Here is a 14,681-nt window from a genome sequence, read left to right as displayed (position 1 = left end):
ACCCACCTCCGCCGCCATGATAGTTCGTTGGTACGTTTGGAACACGCAGCTCTTATTATGAAATTTTTTATCACACCGTGATTTATATACAATCATGAAGCTACAAATGTCGTTTAATATCAAATTCACGCTACCGAGAGTATTCCGATGGAGAATTATCACCGAAGGGGAATTTATATAAGTGATAAATGAACAGGTACCACTGGGACGCGAACCCTTGACATGGACCCATTCAACGACTCCAGTGGACGTTACCACCGCCCCATCAAGAGAGGTATAAATCATTACCGAGTCTGCTGTACTTAGTTTTTTCCCGTCGTGAGCGGGGAAATTGTACTTAGCCTCGGCAATGACCCACCTCCGCCATGATAGTTCGTTGGTACGTTTGGAACACGCAGCTCTTATTATGAAATTTTTATCACACCGTGATTTATATACAATCATGAAGCTACAAATGTCGTTTAATATCAAATTCACGCTACTCGAGAGTATCTCCGATGGAGAATTATCACCGAAGGGAATTTATATAAGTGATAAATGAACAGGTACCACTGGGACGCGAACCCTTGACATGGACCCATTCAACGACTCCAGTGGACGTTACCACCGAACCCATCAAGAGAGGTATAAATCATTACCGAGTCTGCTGTACTGTTTTTTCCCGTCGTGAGCGGGGAAATTGTACTTAGCCTCGGCAATGACCCACCTCCGCCATGATAGTTCGTTGGTACGTTTGGAACTCGCAGCTCTTATTATGAAATTTTTTATCACACCGTGATTTATATACAATCATGAAGCTACAAATGTCGTTTAATATCAAATTCACGCTACCTCGAGAGTATCTCCGATGGAGAATTATCACCGAAGGGGGAATTTATATAAGTGATAAATGAACAGGTACCACTGGGACGCGAACCCTTGACATGGACCCATTCAACGACTCCAGTGGACGTTACCACCGCTGATGGTCAAGAGAGGTATAAATCATTACCGAGTCTGCTGTACTGTTTTTTCCTGTCGTGAGCGGGAAATTGTACTTAGCCTCGGCAATGACCCACCTCCGCCATGATAGTTCGTTGGTACGTTTGGAACACGCAGCTTTATTATGAAATTTTTTATCACACCGTGATTTATATACAATCATGAAGCTACAAATGTCGTTTAATATCAAATTCACGCTACCTCGAGAGTATCTCCGATGGAGAATTATCACCGAAGGGGAATTTATATAAGTGATAAATGAACAGGTACCACTGGGACGCGAACCCTGACATGGACCCATTCAACGACTTGTAAGTGGACGTTACCACCGCCCCATCAAGAGAGGTATAAATCATTACCGAGTCTGCTGTACTGTTTTTTCCGTCGTGAGCGGGAAATTGTACTTAGCCTCGGCAATGACCCACCTCCGCCATGAAAGTTCGTTGGTACGTTTGGAACACGCAGCTCTTATTATGAAATTCTTTATCACACCGTGATTTATATACAATCATGAAGCTACAAATGTCGTTTAATATCAAATTCACGCTACCTCGAGAGTATCTCCGATGGAGAATTATCACCGAAGGAATTTATATAAGTGATAAATGAACAGGTACCACTGGGACGCGAACCCTTGACATGGACCCATTCAACGACTCAGTGGACGTTACCACACGTCACCATCAAGAGAGGTATAAATCATTACCGAGTCTGCTGTACTGTTTTTTCCCGTCGTGAGCGGGAAATTGTACTTAGCCTCGGCAATGACCCACCTCCGCCATGATAGTTCGTTGGTACGCTTGGAACACGCAGCTCTTATTATGAAATTTTTTATCACACCGTGATTTATATACAATCATGAAGCTACAAATGTCGTTTAATATCAAATTCACGCTACCTCGAGAGTATCTCCGATGGAGAATTATCACCGAAGGGGAATTTATATAAGTGATAAAAGAACAGGTACCACTGGGACGCGAACCCTGACATGGACCCATTCAACGACTCCAGTGGACGTTACCACCGCGCCATCAAGAGAGGTATAAATCATTACCGAGTCTGCTGTACTGTTTTTTCCAGTGAGCAGGGAAATTGTACTTAGCCTCGGCAATGACCCACCTCCGCCATGATAGTTCGTTGGTACGTTTGGAACACGCAGCTCTTATTATGAAATTTTTTATCACACCGTGATTTATATACAATCATGAAGCTACAAATGTCGTTTAATATCAAATTCACGCTACTCGAGAGTATCTCCGATGGAGAATTATCACCGAAGGGGAATTTATATAAGTGATAAATGAACAGGTACCACTGGGACGCGAACCCTGACATGGACCCATTCAACGACTCCAGTGGACGTTACCACCGCGCCATCAAGAGAGGTATAAATCATTACCGAAGTCTGCTGTACTGTTTTTTCCCGTCGTGAGCGGGAAATTGTACTTAGCCTCGGCAATGACCACCTCCGCCATGATAGTTCGTTGGTACGTTTGGAACACGCAGCTCTTATTATGAAATTTTTTATCACACCGTGAATTATATACAATCATGAAGCTACAAATGTCGTTTAATATCAAATTCACGCTACTCGAGAGTATCTCCGATGGAGAATTATCACCGAAGGGGAATTTATATAAGTGATAAATGAACAGGTACCACTGGGACGCGAAACCCTGACATGGACCCATTCAACGACTCCAGTGGACGCACCACCGCCCCATCAAGAGAGGTATAAATCATTACCGAGTCTGCTGTACTGTTTTTTCCGTCGTGAGCGGGAAATTGTACTTAGCCTCGGCAATGACCCACCTCCGCCATGATAGTTCGTTGGTACGTTTGGAACACGCAGCTCTTATTATGAAATTTTTTATCACACCGTGATTTATATACAATCATGAAGCTACAAATGTCGTTTAATATCAAATTCACGCTACTCGAGAGTATCTCCGATGGAGAATTATCACCGAAGGGGAATTTATATAAGTGATAAATGAACAGGTACCACTGGGACGCGAACCCTTGACATGGACCCATTCAACGACTCAGTGGACGTTACCACCGCCCCATCAAGAGAGGTATAAATCATTACCGAGTCTGCTGTACTGTTTTTTCCCGTCGTGAGCGGGAAATTGTACTTAGCCTCGGCAATGACCCACCTCCGCCATGATAGTTCGTTGGTACGCTTGGAACACGCAGCTCTTATTATGAAATTTTTATCACACCGTGATTTATATACAATCATGAAGCTACAAATGTCGTTTAATATCAAATTCACGCTACTCGAGAGTATCTCCGATGGAGAATTATCACCGAAGGGGAATTTATATAAGTGATAAATGAACAGGTACCACTGGGACGCGAACCCTGACATGGACCCATTCAACGACTCCAGTGGACGTTACCACCGCCCCATCAAGAGAGGTATAAATCATTACCGAGTCTGCTGTACTGTTTTTTCCCGCGTGAGCGGGAAATTGTACTTAGCCTCGGCAATGACCCACCTCCGCCATGATAGTTCGTTGGTACGCTTGGAACACGCAGCTCTTATTATGAAATTTTTTATCACACCGTGATTTATATACAATCATGAAGCTACAAATGTCGTTTAATATCAAATTCACGCTACCTCGAGAGTATCTCCGATGGAGAATTATCACCGAAGGGGAATTTATATAAGTGATAAATGAACAGGTACCACTGGGACGCGAACCCTGACATGGACCCATTCAACGACTCCAGTGGACGTTACCACCGCCCCATCAAGAGAGGTATAAATCATTACCGAGTCTGCTGTACTGTTTTTTCCCGTCGTGAGCGGGAAATTGTACTTAGCCTCGGCAATGACCCACCTCCGCCATGATAGTTCGTTGGTACGTTTGGAACACGCAGCTCTTATTATGAAATTTTTATCACACCGTGATTTATATACAATCATGAAGCTACAAATGTCGTTTAATATCAAATTCACGCTACCTCGAGAGTATCTCCGATGGAGAATTATCACCGAAGGGGAATTTATATAAGTGATAAATGAACAGGTACCACTGGGACGCGAACCCTGACATGGACCCATTCAACGACTCCAGTGGACATTACCACCGCGCCATCAAGAGAGGTATAAATCATTACCGAGTCTGCTGTACTGTTTTTTCCGCCGTGAGCGGGGAAATTGTACTTAGCCTCGGCAATGACCCACCTCCGCCATGATAGTTCGTTGGTACGTTTGGAACACGCAGCTCTTATTATGAAATTTTTTATCACACCGTGATTTATATACAATCATGAAGCTACAAATGTCGTTTAATATCAAATTCACGCTACTCGAGAGTATCTCCGATGGAGAATTATCACCGAAGGGGAATTTATATAAGTGATAAATGAACAGGTACCACTGGGACGCGAACCCTGACATGGACCCATTCAACGACTCCAGTGGACGTTACCACCGCCCCATCAAGAGAGGTATAAATCATTACCGAGTCTGCTGTACTGTTTTTTCCCGTCGTGAGCGGGAAATTGTACTTAGCCTCGGCAATGACCCACCTCCGCCATGATAGTTCGTTGGTACGTTTGGAACACGCAGCTCTTATTATGAAATTTTTTATCACACCGTGATTTATATACAATCATGAAGCTACAAATGTCGTTTAATATCAAATTCACGCTACCTCGAGAGTATCTCCGATGGAGAATTATCACCGAAGGGGAATTTATATAAGTGATAAATGAACAGGTACCACTGGGACGCGAACCTTGACATGGACCCATTCAACGACTCCAGTGGACGCACCACCGCCCCATCAAGAGAGGTATAAATCATTACCGAGTCTGCTGTACTGTTTTTTCCCGTCGTGAGCGGGGAAATTGTACTTAGCCTCGGCAATGACCCACCTCCGCCATGATAGTTCGTTGGTACGCTTGGGAACACGCAGCTCTTATTATGAAATTTTTTATCACACCGTGATTTATATACAATCATGAAGCTACAAATGTCGTTTAATATCAAATTCACGCTACTCGAGAGTATCTCCGATGGAGAATTATCACCGAAGGGGAATTTATATAAGTGATAAATGAACAGGTACCACTGGGACGCGAACCCTGACATGGACCCATTCAACGACTCCAGTGGACGTTACCACCGCCCCATCAAGAGAGGTATAAATCATTACCGAGTCTGCTGTACTGTTTTTTCCCGTCGTGAGCGGGGAAATTGTACTTAGCCTCGGCAATGACCCACCTCCGCCATGATAGTTCGTTGGTACGTTTGGAACACGCAGCTCTTATTATGAAATTTTTTATCACACCGTGATTTATATACAATCATGAAGCTACAAATGTCGTTTAATATCAAATTCACGCTACCTCGAGAGTATCTCCGATGGAGAATTATCACCGAAGGGGAATTTATATAAGTGATAAATGAACAGGTACCACTGGGACGCGAACCCTGACATGGACCCATTCAACGACTCCAGTGGACGCACCACCGCCCCATCAAGAGAGGTATAAATCATTACCGAGTCTGCTGTACTGTTTTTTCCCGTCGTGAGCGGGAAATTGTACTTAGCCTCGGCAATGACCCACCTCCGCCATGATAGTTCGTTGGTACGTTTGGAACACGCAGCTCTTATTATGAAATTTTTTATCACACCGTGATTTATATACAATCATTTGAGAAGCTACAAATGTCGTTTAATATCAAATTCACGCTACTCGAGAGTATCTCCGATGGAGAATTATCACCAAAGGGGAATTTATGTAAGTGATAAATGAACAGGTACCACTGGGACGCGAACCCTGACATGGACCCATTCAACGACTTCAGTGGACGCACCACCGCCCCATCAAGAGAGGTATAAATCATTACCGAGTCTGCTGTACTGTTTTTTCCCGTCGTGAGCGGGAAATTGTACTTAGCCTCGGCAATGACCCACCTCCGCCATGATAGTTCGTTGGTACATTTGGAACACGCCGTGATTATGAAATTTATATACAACAATCATGAAGCTACAAATGTCGTTTAATATCAAATTCACGCTACTCGAGAGTATTCCGATGGAGAATTATCACCGAAGGGGAATTTATATAAGTGATAAATGAACAGGTACCACTGGGACGCGAACCCTTGACATGGACCCATTCAACGACTCCAGTGGACGTTACCACCGCCCCATCAAGAGAGATATAAATCATTACCGAGTCTGCTGTACTGTTTTTTCCCCGTCGTGAGCGGGAAATTGTACTTAGCCTCGGCAATGACTCACCTCCGCCATGATAGTTCGTTGGTACGTTTGGAACACGCAGCTCTTATTATGAAATTTTTTATCACACCGTGATTTATATACAATCATGAAGCTAAAATGTCGTTTAATATCAAATTCACGCTACTCGAGAGTATCTCCGATGGAGAATTATCACCGAAGGGGAATTTATATAAGTGATAAATGAACAGGTACCACTGGGACGCGAACCCTGACATGGACCCATTCAACGACTCCAGTGGACGTTACCACCGCCCCATCAAGAGAGGTAAAATCATTACCGAGTCTGCTGTACTGTTTTTTCCGTCGTGAGCGGGAAATTGTACTTAGCCTCGGCAATGACCCATCTCCGCCATGATAGTTCGTTGGTACGCTTGGAACACGCAGCTTTTATTATGAAATTTTTTATCACACCGTGATTTATATACAATCATGAAGCTACAAATGTCGTTTAATATCAAATTCACGCTACTCGAGAGTATCTCCGATGGAGAATTATCACCGAAGGGGAATTTATATAAGTGAATAAATGAACAGGTACCACTGGGACGCGAACCCTGACATGGACCCATTCAACAACTCCAGTGGACGTTACACACCGCGCCATCAAGAGAGTATAAATCATTACCGAGTCTGCTGTACTGTTTTTTCCCCGTCGTGAGCGGGAAATTGTACTTAGCCTCGCAATGACCCACCTCCGCCATGATAGTTCGTTGGTACGTTTGGAACACGCAGCTCTTATTATGAAATTTTTTATCACACCGTGATTTATATACAATCATGAAGCTACAAATGTCGTTTAATATCAAATTCACGCTACTCGAGAGTATCTCCGATGGAGAATTATCACCGAAGGGGAATTTATATAAGTGATAAATGAACAGGTACCACTGGGACGCGAACCCTGACATGGACCCATTCAACGACTCCAGTGGACGTTACCACCGCCCCATCAAGAGAGGTATAAATCATTACCGAGTCTGCTGTACTGTTTTTTCCTGTCGTGAGCGGGAAATTGTACTTAGCCTCGGCAATGACCCACCTCCGCCATGATAGTTCGTTGGTACGCTTTGGAACACGCAGCTCTTATTATGAAATTTTTATCACACCGTGATTTATATACAATCATGAAGCTACAAATGTCGTTTAATATCAAATTCACGCTACTCGAGAGTATCTCCGATGGAGAATTATCACCGAAGGGGAATTTATATAAGTGATAAATGAACAGGTACCACTGGGACGCGAACCCTTGACATGGACCCATTCAACGACTCCAGTGGACGCATTACCACCGCCCCATCAAGAGAGGTATAAATCATTACCGAGTCTGCTGTACTGTTTTTTCCCGTCGTGAGCGGGAAATTGTACTTAGCCTCGGCAATGACCCACCTCCGCCATGATAGTTCGTTGGTACGCTTTGGAACACGCAGCTCTTATTATGAAATTTTTTATCACACCGTGATTTATATACAATCATGAAGCTACAAATGTCGTTTAATATCAAATTCACGCTACTCGAGAGTATCTCCGATGGAGAATTATCACCGAAGGGGAATTTATATAAGTGATAAATGAACAGGTACCACTGGGACGCGAACCCTGACATGGACCCATTCAACGACTCCAGTGGACGTTACCACCGCCCCATCAAGAGAGGTATAAATCATTACCGAGTCTGCTGTACTGTTTTTTCCCGTCGTGAGCGGGAAATTGTACTTAGCCTCGGCAATGACCCACCTCCGCCATGATAGTTCGTTGGTACGTTTGGAACACGCAGCTCTTATTATGAAATTTTTTATCACACCGTGATTTATATACAATCATGAAGCTACAAATGTCGTTTAATATCAAATTCACGCTACTCGAGAGTATCTCCGATGGAGAATTATCACCGAAGGGGAATTTATATAAGTGATAAATGAACAGGTACCACTGGGACGCGAACCCTGACATGGACCCATTCAACGACTCCAGTGGACGTTACCACCGCCCATCAAGAGAGGTATAAATCATTACCGAGTCTGCTGTACTGTTTTTTCCCGTCGTGAGCGGGAAATTGTACTTAGCCTCGACAATGACCCACCTCCGCCATGATAGTTCGTTGGTACGCTTGGAACACGCAGCTCTTATTATGAAATTTTTTATCACACCGTGATTTATATACAATCATGAAGCTACAAATGTCGTTTAATATCAAATTCACGCTACTCGAGAGTATCTCCGATGGAGAATTATCACCGAAGGGGAATTTATATAAGTGATAAATGAACAGGTACCACTGGGACGCGAACCCTGACATGGACCCATTCAATGACTCCAGTGGACGTTACCACCGCCCCATCAAGAGAGGTATAAATCATTACCGAGTCTGCTGTACTGTTTTTTCCCGTCGTGAGCGGGAAATTGTACTTAGCCTCGGCAATGACCCACCTCCGCCATGATAGTTCGTTGGTACGTTTGGAACACGCAGCTCTTATTATGAAATTTTTTATCACACCGTGATTTATATACAATCATGAAGCTACAAATGTCGTTTAATATCAAATTCACGCTACCTCGAGAGTATCTCCGATGGAGAATTATCACCGAAGGGGAATTTATATAAGTGATAAATGAACAGGTACCACTGGGACGCGAACCCTTGACATGGACCCATTCAACGACTCCAGTGGACGTTACCACCGCCCCATCAAGAGAGGTATAAATCATTACCGAGTCTGCTGTACTGTTTTTTCCCGTCGTGAGCGGGGAAATTGTACTTAGCCTCGGCAATGACCCACCTCCGCCATGATAGTTCGTTGGTACGTTTGGAACACGCAGCTCTTATTATGAAATTTTTTATCACACCGTGATTTATATACAATCATGAAGCTACAAATGTCGTTTAATATCAAATTCACGCTACTCTCGAGAGTATCTCCGATGGAGAATTATCACCGAAGGGGAATTTATATAAGTGATAAATGAACAGGTACCACTGGGACGCGAACCCTGACATGGACCCATTCAACGACTCCAGTGGACGCTACCACCGCCCCATCAAGAGAGGTATAAATCATTACCGAGTCTGCTGTACTGTTTTTTCCCGTCGTGAGCGGGAAACTGTACTTAGCCTCGACAATGACCCACCTCCGCCATGATAGTTCGTTGGTACGTTTGGAACACGCAGCTCTTATTATGAAATTTTTTATCACACCGTGATTTATATACAATCATGAAGCTACAAATGTCGTTTAATATCAAATTCACGCTACTCGAGAGTATCTCCGATGGAGAATTATCACCGAAGGGGAATTTATATAAGTGATAAATGAACAGGTACCACTGGGACGCGAACCCTGACATGGACCCATTCAACGACTCCAGTGGACGTTACCACCACGCCATCAAGAGAGGTATAAATCATTACCGAGTCTGCTGTATTGTGTTTTTCCGTCGTGAGCGGGAAATTGTACTTAGCCTCGGCAATGACCCACCTCCGCCATGATAGTTCGTTGGTACGCTTTGGAACACGCAGCTCTTATTATGAAATTTTTTATCACACCGTGATTTATATACAATCATGAAGCTACAAATGTCGTTTAATATCAAATTCACGCTACTCGAGAGTATCTCCGATGGAGAATTATCACCGAAGGGGAATTTATATAAGTGATAAATGAACAGGTACCACTGGGACGCGAACCCTGACATGGACCCATTCAACGACTCCAGTGGACGTTACCACCGCGCCATCAAGAGAGGTATAAATCATTACCGAGTCTGCTGTACTGTTTTTTCCCGTCGTGAGCGGGAAAATTGTACTTAGCCTCGGCAATGACCCACCTCCGCCATGATAGTTCGTTGGTACGTTTGGAACACGCAGCTCTTATTATGAAATTTTTTATCACACCGTGATTTATATACAATCATGAAGCTACAAATGTCGTTTAATATCAAATTCACGCTACTCGAGAGTATCTCCGATGGAGAATTATCACCGAAGGGGAATTTATATAAGTGATAAATGAACAGGTACCACTGGGACGCGAACCCTGACATGGACCCATTCAACGACTCAGTGGACGTTACCACCGCCCCATCAAGAGAGTATAAAATCATTACCGAGTCTGCTGTACTGTTTTTTCCCGTCGTGAGCGGGAAATTGTACTTAGCCTCGCAATGACCCACCTCCGCCATGATAGTTCGTTGGTACGCTTTGGAACACGCAGCTCTTATTATGAAATTTTTATCACACCATGATTTATATACAATCATGAAGCTACAAATGTCGTTTAATATCAAATTCACGCTACTCGAGAGTATCTCCGATGGAGAATTATCACCGAAGGGGAATTTATATAAGTGATAAATGAACAGGTACCACTGGGACGCGAACCCTGACATGGACCCATTCAACGACTCCAGTGGACGTTACCACGCCATCAAGAGAGGTATAAATCATTACCGAGTCTGCTGTACTGTTTTTTCCCGTCGTGAGCGGGAAATTGTACTTAGCCTCGCAATGACCCACCTCCGCCATGATAGTTCGTTGGTACGCTTGGAACACGCAGCTCTTATTATGAAATTTTTTATCACACCGTGATTTATATACAATCATGAAGCTACAAATGTCGTTTAATATCAAATTCACGCTACTCGAGAGTATCTCCGATGGAGAATTATCACCGAAGGGGAATTTATATAAGTGATAAATGAACAGGTACCACTGGGACGCGAACCCTTGACATGGACCCATTCAACGACTCAGTGGACGTTACCACCGCGCCATCAAGAGAGGTATAAATCATTACCGAGTCTGCTGTACTGTTTTTCCCGTCGTGAGCGGGAAATTGTACTTAGCCTCGCAATGACCCACCTCCGCCATGATAGTTCGTTGGTACGCTTTGGAACACGCAGCTCTTATTATGAAATTTTTATCACACCGTGATTTATATACAATCATGAAGCTACAAATGTCGTTTAATATCAAATTCACGCTACTCGAGAGTATCTCCGATGGAGAATTATCACCGAAGGGGAATTTATATAAGTGATAAATGAACAGGTACCACTGGGACGCGAACCCTGACATGGACCCATTCAACGACTCCAGTGGACGCACCACCGCCCCATCAAGAGAGGTATAAATCATTACCGAGTCTGCTGTACTGTTTTTTCCCGTCGTGAGCGGGGAAATTGTACTTAGCCTCGCAATGACCCACCTCCGCCATGATAGTTCGTTGGTACGTTTGGAACACGCAGCTCTTATTATGAAATTTTTTATCACACCGTGATTTATATACAATCATGAAGCTACAAATGTCGCTTAATATCAAATTCACGCTACTCGAGAGTATCTCCGATGGAGAATTATCACCGAAGGGGAATTTATATAAGTGATAAATGAACAGGTACCACTGGGACGCGAACCCTGACATGGACCCATTCAACGACTCAGTGGACGCACACCGCCATCAAGAGAGGTATAAATCATTACCGAGTCTGCTGTACTGTTTTTTCCCGTCGTGAGCGGGAAATTGTACTTAGCCTCGGCAATGACCCACCTCCGTCATGATAGTTCGTTGGTACGTTTGGAACACGCAGCTCTTATTATGAAATTTTTTATCACACCGTGATTTATATACAATCATGAAGCTACAAATGTCGTTTAATATCAAATTCACGCTACCTCGAGAGTATCTCCGATGGAGAATTATCACCGAAGGGGAATTTATATAAGTGATAAATGAACAGGTACCACTGGGACGCGAACCCTGACATGGACCCATTCAACGACTCCAGTGGACGTTACCACCGCCCCATCAAGAGAGGTATAAATCATTACCGAGTCTGCTGTACTGTTTTTTCCCGTCGTGAGCGGGAAATTGTACTTAGCCTCGGCAATGACCCACCTCCGCCATGATAGTTCGTTGGTACGTTGAACACGCAGCTCTTATTATGAAATTTTTATCACACCGTGATTTATATACAATCATGAAGCTACAAATGTCGTTTAATATCAAATTCACGCTACTCGAGAGTATCTCGATGGAGAATTATCACCGAAGGGGAATTTATATAAGTGATAAATGAACAGGTACCACTGGGACGCGAACCCTGACATGGACCCATTCAACGACTCCAGTGGACGTTACCACCGCCCCATCAAGAGAGGTATAAATCATTACCGAGTCTGCTGTACTGTTTTTTCCCGTCGTGAGCGGGGAAATTGTACTTAGCCTCGGCAATGACCCACCTCCGCCATGATAGTTCGTTGGTACGCTTTGGAACACGCAGCTCTTATTATGAAATTTTTATCACACCGTGATTTATATACAATCATGAAGCTACAAATGTCGTTTAATATCAAATTCACGCTACTCGAGAGTATCTCCGATGGAGAATTATCACCGAAGGGGAATTTATATAAGTGATAAATGAACAGGTACCACTGGGACGCGAACCCTTGACATGGACCCATTCAACGACTCCAGTGGACGTTACCACCGCGCCATCAAGAGAGGTATAAATCATTACCGAGTCTGCTGTACTGTTTTTTCCCGTCGTGAGCAGGGAAATTGTACTTAGCCTCGGCAATGACCCACCTCCGCCATGATAGTTCGTTGGTACGTTTGGAACACGCAGCTCTTATTATGAAATTTTTTATCACACCGTGATTTATATACAATCATGAAGCTACAAATGTCGTTTAATATCAAATTCACGCTACTCGAGAGTATCTCCGATGGAGAATTATCACCGAAGGGAATTTATATAAGTGATAAATGAACAGGTACCACTGGGACGCGAACCCTGACATGGACCCATTCAACGACTCCAGTGGACGCACACACCGCGCCATCAAGAGAGGTATAAATCATTACCGAGTCTGCTGTACTGTTTTTTCCCGTCGTGAGCGGGAAATTGTACTTAGCCTCGCAATGACCCACCTCCGCCATGATAGTTCGTTGGTACGTTTGGAACACGCAGCTCTTATTATGAAATTTTTTATCACACCGTGATTTATATACAATCATGAAGCTACAAATGTCGTTTAATATCAAATTCACGCTACCTCGAGAGTATCTCCGATGGAGAATTATCACCGAAGGGGAATTTATATAAGTGATAAATGAACAGGTACCACTGGGACGCGAACCCTGACATGGACCCATTCAACGACTCCAGTGGACGTTACCACCGCGCCATCAAGAGAGGTATAAATCATTACCGAGTCTGCTGTACTGTTTTTTCCCGTCGTGAGCGGGAAATTGTACTTAGCCTCGCAATGACCCACCTCCGCCATGATAGTTCGTTGGTACGTTTGGAACACGCAGCTCTTATTATGAAATTTTTTATCACACCGTGATTTATATACAATCATGAAGCTACAAATGTCGTTTAATATCAAATTCACGCTACTCGAGAGTATCTCCGATGGAGAATTATCACCGAAGGGGAATTTATATAAGTGATAAATGAACAGATACCACTGGGACGCGAACCCTTGACATGGACCCATTCAACGACTCAGTGGACGTTACCACCGCGCCATCAAGAGAGGTATAAATCATTACCGAGTCTGCTGTACTGTTTTTTCCCGTCGTGAGCGGGGAAATTGTACTTAGCCTCGTCAATGACCCACCTCCGCCATGATAGTTCGTTGGTACGTTTGGAACACGCCGTGATTTATATACAATCATGAAGCTACAAATGTCGTTTAATATCAAATTCACGCTACCTCGAGAGTATCTCCGATGGAGAATTATCACCGAAGGGGAATTTATATAAGTGATAAATGAACAGGTACCACTGGGACGCGAACCCTTGACATGGACCCATTCAACGACTCCAGTGGACGTTACCACCGCGCCATCAAGAGAGGTATAAATCATTACCGAGTCTGCTGTACTGTTTTTTCCCGTCGTGAGCGGGAAATTGTACTTAGCCTCGCAATGACCCACCTCCGCCATGATAGTTCGTTGGTACGTTTGGAACACGCAGCTCTTATTATGAAATTTTTTATCACACCTTGATTTATATACAATCATGAAGCTACAAATGTCGTTTAATATCAAATTCACGCTACCGAGAGTATCTCCGATGGAGAATTATCACCGAAGGGGAATTTATATAAGTGATAAATGAACAGGTACCACTGGGACGCGAACCCTGACATGGACCCATTCAACGACTCCAGTGGACGCACCACCGCGCCATCAAGAGAGGTATAAATCATTACCGAGTCTGCTGTACTGTTTTTTCCGTCGTGAGCGGGAAATTGTACTTAGCCTCGGCAATGACCCACCTCCGCCATGATAGTTCGTTGGTACGTTTGGAACACGCAGCTCTTATTATGAAATTTTTATCACACCGTGATTTATATACAATCATGAAGCTACAAATGTCGTTTAATATCAAATTCACGCTACCTCGAGAGTATCTCCG

The sequence above is a fragment of the Macrobrachium rosenbergii genome, unplaced genomic scaffold (assembly GCF_040412425.1).
Source record: "Macrobrachium rosenbergii isolate ZJJX-2024 unplaced genomic scaffold, ASM4041242v1 13908, whole genome shotgun sequence".
NCBI lineage: Eukaryota > Metazoa > Arthropoda > Malacostraca > Decapoda > Palaemonidae > Macrobrachium > Macrobrachium rosenbergii.
The sequence above is the reverse complement of the archived record's forward strand: the minus strand, read 5'-3'. Positions refer to the sequence as shown.